The sequence below is a fragment of the Montipora foliosa genome, chromosome 10, assembly GCF_036669935.1.
Source record: "Montipora foliosa isolate CH-2021 chromosome 10, ASM3666993v2, whole genome shotgun sequence".
NCBI classification, from domain to species: Eukaryota; Metazoa; Cnidaria; class Anthozoa; order Scleractinia; family Acroporidae; genus Montipora; species Montipora foliosa.
This window is the reverse complement of record NC_090878.1, coordinates 19,512,305-19,519,907: the sequence shown is the minus strand read 5'-3', so window position 1 is coordinate 19,519,907 and position 7,603 is coordinate 19,512,305. Positions and strand designations below refer to the sequence as shown.

Sequence of the window (7,603 nt, the reverse complement as noted above, 5' to 3'; positions counted from 1 at the left end):
AATGACTCGCCAAAGCCTGTCGCCAAAATAATTAAAGTGTCTTTCCTAAAAAAAACAATGTTCCTTATCGCCTCTTTCTGTTGTACACGTAGGGAAACATTTTCCATATTGAGATCCCTTAAAGCCCGACACAAGGATTCCTCGAATCCTGCCTCGACAACCGCCATGACAGTCAAAGACAGTGTATAGAAACATCACGGCTGCATACATGAAGACCAGAAGTCCTAGAATCTAGGACTCGAACACCTGAGAACCACCTGAGCCCTTCGTTTTCTCGTGCCAAGGCCCCGCCGACTAAGAGAAACGAAAAGGGCGATGGCGACGAGAATGCCAAATCATGTGTCCCCATACATGACATACGGTAGCAAGTCAGTTCGATCGAAGGTCGTTTCGATCGAAGTTCGTTTCGATCGAAACCAAAACTCAGTTCGATCGAAGACAAGAGTCAGTTAACCTGTAGGCGAGTTAACTTGTGCGCGACGCGACCGGTTACCTCCGAAGTTAACTGTATCAGGAAATATTTTTAAACAGATTTGATAAATAGTAAGTTCAATGACATACCTACCAACCTCTTTCCCAGGGTCTCTCTTATTCTCGGATTATTGTGGGAAGTGCCTCTCAGCTGTTTATCGCAACACAGACGTTTCGGTTTCTCTTTTCTCAGTTGTCCGTCATTTGTGATAGATAAGGCAAGTAAGAACAGATTGGAAGTTTGTGGTTGGAAAATTGAAAGGATACGAAGACACGTTTTGCTCTGGAAAACTACATGTACGTAAGTCCCACCAAGCAGCTAGTAGACTAATTGTACATGCATAAGTAAGTCTTATGTCTCGCTTTGCGACAGAACTGAAACATCATTGATCCATGTTAAACTCTCTCATAAAGTTACAGAATTTGATCGTCGAATTTGAAGTTACTTTGAGTTATGTGTAAGGATAAACCCTCTACATATTAAACATGATCGTTTTATCGTGATACTAGATAATGTAATAACCACATCAAATCGTAATTGCAGACTCATTTCTTTTCGTTGACGAAGCTATTGCTTGACCTGGCGGCATTCTGCATCCATTTGGAGCGACAGTGGTAAGTTGCTCATTGATAACCATTTCTTAATGAACAAGAACAACTACGTGTAATTTAAGCGTAATCAACCAGTTTTGATTAAGCTTACTTTTTACTCCCTTCCTGTTATTTTCTCAGAACTTTTGGTGAAAGCTAGCAAGTATGTTGGTACTTGGCTAGTTCTAAAACAGGGAATGGGAAATAGGGAATGGAGAATCTCTAAAATAGAGAGTCTCTAAAAGGGGGAATTACTAAAATGAGGAATCTCTAAAAGGGGGACTTACTAAAATAGGGAATCTCTAAAAGAGGGAATTACTAAAATAGGGAATCTCCTAAAAGAGGGAATTACTAAAATATGGACTCTCTAAAAGGGGGAATCTCTAAAATGGGGAATTACTAAAAATTATTAGGGAATCTCTTAAAGGGGGAATCTCTAAAAGGGGAAATCTCTAAAAGGGGGAATCTGTAAAAGAGGGAATCCCTAAAAGGGGAAATCTCTAAACAGAGTTCCAGTTAAATTTTTCAATTGGGGGATTATTTATACCATTTGACGGGTCACCCAGACATTTTGTTGTAATATTTAACTGAATATTTAAATTTCATCTGTCGAGTCAGGAAGCCTTCTTTGTCGGGTTATTGACTCTTATCTGGAACACTGCTTCAGTGGGGAATCTCTAAAAGGGGGAATCTCTAAAAGGGGGAATCTCTAAAAGGGGAATCTCTAAAAAGGGTTCTCTTCGAGACCGCGAAAATTAAGAGAGGACTGATTGGTTGATTTTAATGACAAGCATCCATTTTAACAGTGCAATTGTTGACTGCCTGTAAAATTCACACAGAAATGCCTGCTATTAAAATATCAACGAAGTACTGTTTCTATCGTAAAACTGCGGACGAAACATACATATGAAGGAAACATACAATGTGAAAGTTGTAAAGCTGGAAAAGAAACTGGAAGACAAGTTAATGGCTTTAAAGTCAGAAAACCTAATGCTCATTACATTTTGAAAAAACGTACAACGTGAGAGGAGTAGAGAAGTGAGTCCTTCTATATAAATCACCTTTGACAATTCACCATTCGAGCAAAAGAAGAAGCGAAAGAATAATCTAATTTTTGACATTTGGTTGCACTGTGGGATATTAGCCATGAGCGGAATTTGACAACGCACTGTAAACATGAAACAATGTTTGTTTTGGTGTAAATCCTTTAAAATCTTGGCCTCCTTGATGAACATTGCCGTAAAATCCTGAGCTGTACTTAACAGCTTTTTTACAATAACATTTTCTGCGGGCTTTCCTTCAGCTTGAAAACACCAAAAACACGGCTCCAAAGGTCCCTTGACCTATCACTTCTTGGCCGACTAAGTCTTCCCACCGAAACTTCGGCAAACTAGCAAATCCGTCAAGCTTTTTCCTTTTACTAGCAAAAGCCAAGATAAACTGAAATTCAGGCATCAACTTGGCTGAGAAAAGACAAAACATTGCCTGTCACGAAAATATAATTTTTATGGTTTTCCCGCCATCTCGAACATCTTTGGGAGAATTTAGTATTTCTTTATTGGTCTTTCATTCTTTTCGTCATGCACTACTCAGATTTCCCCTTTATGTGTTTGTGTGCAAGTGAATGGTGAGGTATCCATAAACTTGAGTACCACGGAATTAAAATTAAGGAAATGATTCGAAAAGCCAACAATATAACACAAGGATGCTTATGATTCTACATATTCTTATTACTATTGAATTTAGTTGTACAGTACTGTTGCATAAATGGCTTTTTTTGTATGCGTCAGAGAAAAGTAAATACCATCATGTTTTCCCACCAGACAGGCAATTAAATTATTTGTTGCCCTACCTCATAAGATGCCTGCGGATGGTGGCTGTAAAAATCGACTATGACTAACACAGCAAAAAGGGGAGCGGTGTTCATTGCAAAGAATTATACATTGCTAATTTGCAAGGCCAATCTGTTAGCTTGTGAAGGCTGACTAATATGAATCCCTTGAAACATAAAGGGATGCTACATCCTTCAGTGACCTAACAAATAATTATGCTGTTTTGTTGACACTGAATTTCTTTCAAGTTGAAGCGAAATTGCCGCTGATGTTGGCTTGCGAACACTTTGTCCTCTGTGGAGCCCCCTCTTTCATTATAAGGCTAGCGGTGGAGAAAGAACGCCAAGTGAGCCAATCGCTAGGTCTAAGGCGTGTCAAGAACCTTCACTGATGCATTTATGGATACATATATTAAATAAATATGCTGTATGAGAGACTTGCGATCCCAGTGAGAAGTTGCCAGCTGCTAATGTTTTGATGCAGCGCTATCTGAAAGCTATTTCCTGCACAGTGATTGATGACTGTCACACTTTCTTAGGAGTTAAAAAGATGTTAAGAGATACCCCTTTTTAGAGATTCCCCCTTTTAGAGAATCCCAGTTTTAGTAATTGCCCCTCTTAGAGATTCCTCATTCTAGAACTTCCCCCTTTAGAGATTCCTCCTTTTAGAGATTCACCTTTTAGAGATTCCTCATTTTAGAGACTCCCCCTTTTTAGAGATTCCCTCTTTTAGTAATTCCCCTTTTTAGAGATTCCCTATTTGAGTAATTCTCCCTTTTAGAGATTCCCTATTTTAGTAATTCCCCCTTTTAGAGATTCCCCCTTTTAGAGATTCCCCCTTTTAGAGATCCCCTATTTTAGTATTTCCCCCTTTTAGAGATTCCCTATTTTAGTAATTACCCCTTTCAGAGATTCCCTCTTTTAGACAGGCCTTCTGATAGGGTGCGATTAAAAAATGCAAATTATGCAATTTTTTCAGGGCAGATTGTGCGATTAGAAAGGCCAATTATGCGATAAATAATGTAAATTATGCGATTTTTTTCTCAGCAATTTTAAGCTTGTTTTATAAGGTTTCAGGTTAAGAAAAACACTTTTTTGCTGCCCTAAAGACATTTTGAACACAAAGGAACAGTAATTATGTATCTCGATCGACATAAGTTGGGATAAATAAAAAAAGGAGGTCTTCTGCACTACCGGTGCACCACGTTAAAAGTTGAAAGGAAACAGGTAAGATGCCAAATGAATGATCAAGGTGCTCGTCAACCACGAACTTCCGAAGTTGGTCAATCACAATAGGGCCATACCCCCATTTATACGAGAGAAAATAAGCCGCGGCTTTCTCTGGCTGCGGCTTACAGAAGACTCGAATGTTCACCCCGTATAAATGGTACAAAATCTACGTTCACGTCTTTTTCAATCCGCGGCTTATATTGACCTGGGAATATATATTCGTATAAATAGTTCCTTTTGCGTATTTTGTACACCGTGGCCAGAGTAAGCCGCGGCTTATTTTCTCTCGTATAAAAGGCCCTAATATTGCACGACGAGAAAAACATCAGTCCATCGTCCACGTGGAGCGTACCTGTGAGGTACTTTCTTGCTCAATCGTGAGCTGTCAGATTGGGCGGAAGGTGGGAACTTCCTTCTTCATCGAAGAAAAAGCGAGCGTTTTCACAACAAACTTATCCATGAGTAAGTTTTTATCAGTTTTCAACGAAAGAAACTACATTTTGCCGAAAAACTTGTAACTTCGCTTATTTTTCACAAATCTCTGCAACTGTGTCATTTCAGTGGTGTGTATATATAAGGGCGTGTTTGTGTTGCACCAATAAAAGGAGACTCGTACCCAGGTCCCCTACATGAACAATAAGCCTTGAACTTCGACTGTTTACGAAATCGAAGGCGACAAAGGTTTTTTAGCCTTTTTCCAAGATAAATCATCTTAAAAATGGCATATTTATGCAGGAATTTCGAAGAAACGCGTTGATTTATGTTTCATTTTATGAATTTTGTGCGTCCTTTTGTGAATTATGCGATTTTTCGTGAATTGTGCGATCGGATGCGATTTGAGGTCGATTGTGCGAAATCGCACCATCGCGTAATATCAGAAGGCCTGTTTAGAGATTCCCCATTTTTGTAATTCCTCCTTTAAGAGATCCCCTATAATTCCCCCTTATACTCTTGATTTCCCATTTTTGTAATTCCTTCTCTTAGAGATTCCCTACTTTAGTAATTCCCCCCAGATTCCCCATTTTTGAACCTCCCCCTTTTTGAACCTACCCCTTTTAGAGATTTCTCGTTTTAGAGATTCCCATTTTAGAGATTCTCCCTTTAAGAGATTTTGCATTTTAGAGATTCCACATTTTAGAGATTCCCCATTTGAGAGATTCCCCGTTCCCCATTCCCATTGCCGCATTCCCCATTCCCTGTTTTACAACTAGCCGTTGGTATTCCTTTTACCGGGTATGATTATTTTGTAAAGTCAGTTGTGAGTGACACAGGCACGCAAACAATCTTCCTGTATTGCTTACACTTAATTTATTTGCGGCCGGATTCATTATTCAGACGAGGAACATTGCAAAGTGATTTAAGAATTAAGTGAGACTTAATGTAAAAACACTTGCCTTGATGGATTACATGAGATAGCAAGTGCATGCATTAACTTGGGTTGTGACTGTATAGCAGCCACAAAGGTTAATCAAAACTGATTAGTAAATACTGTATCTTCTGAGTTCGGTGCGAGTAATTTATTTAACTGCATCAAATCACTATTACAGAGTTCTTGCCAATGATTGGCGAAGCTGTCGCTTGACATCACACGAAAAAGCATCTGTTTGGAAAAACAGTGGTAAGTCGCTCATCATTACTTAAATTCTTGTAATTTTGTAGATGACTCGTGCAATGAAAACAAGTTCTAATAACGTATAACTTGTGTTGTGTTATGTTATCTCTAAGTTACGGTGAAAAAGATCACTGCCATTGTTCATGTAGAAGACATGTCTTTCCATGCACTCGTGATCCTTATATGATTCAAATTTCCCTTTTGGATGAACTAAGAATTCAAAGTTCACTTCACTCTCAAGTGCTCAGGGTTAAGCTAATTGTGGCAAATGTAGATTGGCTTATGAATAGTGTGTGCTGCTACAATAGTGACTATAAGGTATTGTATTACAATATGAGCATGTAGCTTCCAACATTAGATTTGATCTGAGATAACTCAACTGCATTTTATCCTGTAAATGCGTGCCTTAAGCTGTTTAATTTTGAGGTCTTGTATTGGAAATGGAATCCTTGTTTTTTTAAATATTTTTTTTTATGCTTCTACAGCGTACACATATTAATTTTCTTTAAATGGATGTCAAAAGAGCAGAGGGTAACCAAGAATCCTGGACAAGATTGTTTACTACATGTACATGAACCTGGTCCATATCTAAAAAAATTATGCGTGAATTAAGTCTTAAAATTGCCACTGCCACTTCGCCAGCACCCCCTCCCACCACAATGTTTAGATATGCAGTAGATGGATTCTTTGCTCATCCTCCTGAACAACATTGTCCTGGGTGGGGTGGGGGAAGGGTACATTGTTGGCCTTCTTTTTAAGTTGTGGTCCAAAAGTTAAAAAAAAACAGGAAAGTCTCAAATGTTTTTGTCCAGGAATTAATTTAAATTTTTTTCTTAATGTGTGTTTGGACGGTTTTGCAAGAGTTATAAATCTTCGTAATTTTATGCTTATTAAGGAAACATGCACAATCAGTAGTCACATTGCAATGATTGTAGATATTCAGCCAGTTTGTAGACCTTTTCGTAACTAGTATGTTATTAATGTAACAGAAAAGTTTAAATTAATCTTCTCAAGGGTGACAGAAATTGAAGTCAGCGGTACTCTTGTGTGGCATGTAAGTTATTTAAGGAAGAAAATAAGCATATATTGCATCAAGAAATTTACCTGTCAATTTTTTAATGACAAAAAGGTTTAAGTTACAATCTCCCGATAAACAAAAAAAAGTTAGTTTCTGCTTTAATTTTAGGCAAAAGTGAATTTCACTTTGTACGAAGGTATTGACATCAGTGTCTGGCAGTCTAGAGAGTACTTGAACAATAGTCATTGTCATTAGCTATACTTAACGAGTTTTGAATTCTAACAAACGGCCATGTGAGAGAAGTGTGTAGTTGCAGTGGGGGTTATGAACAAAAGATAGAAGTGATCATTGCATGTCTTTTATATAATCAAACTGCATTGCTTGATGTAATTGAGTGTCTTTAACAAGAAAAGTAATGGAATGTTCAATCACAAAGTTTGAGGTGAAGTCCTCAATGACAAAGTTGTTATTGCAACTTAAAGTCCTTTTATCTCTCTGGTAGACTTCTCTGCCTAGGTCTTTCACATCTTGATGGGGCTGGCATGATAGCCACTATTATCCAGCTTGCTATAATACTCCTGCAGATAGTGACTGCCTAATTCCTATTCTACTACATTGTATTCTACACACTTGCTTGACGTGCTAATGGTGCACTCCTGGTCAGAGGTTCTCTTCATGGTGTCTCCGGTATATTTGCTGGGGTTGGTTCACGTATACATGTAGCTTCCCTTGGTGTTGTGGCCAGTTGGGTTTCTTAATCATGTTTCTGTTAAGTTTGAGTTGTTTCTTTCAGATTACTATAAGTGGGGTGCCGGTGAACTAGCTTGATAGCAAATTGCACTTCCACTAT

General features: G+C 38.3%; 1 protein-coding gene across 3 annotated transcripts in view; it reads left to right on the top strand.

Moving 5' to 3' along the window:
- The first annotated feature begins 325 nt into the window (after nucleotides 1-325).
- LOC137974446 (tetratricopeptide repeat protein 28-like) overlaps nucleotides 326-7,603 on the top strand; it is a 37,608-nt gene continuing 30,330 nt past the window's right edge. For 2 of the 3 annotated variants that reach the window (XM_068821442.1, XM_068821441.1), the window contains exons 1-3: nucleotides 612-768; nucleotides 1,016-1,086; nucleotides 5,671-5,741. The gene's annotated coding sequence lies outside the window, so the exon portion shown is untranslated. Of the gene's footprint in view, nucleotides 544-611; nucleotides 769-1,015; nucleotides 1,087-5,670; nucleotides 5,742-7,603 lie in introns of those variants that run through there. The other variant, XM_068821443.1, reaches the window with a different exon arrangement.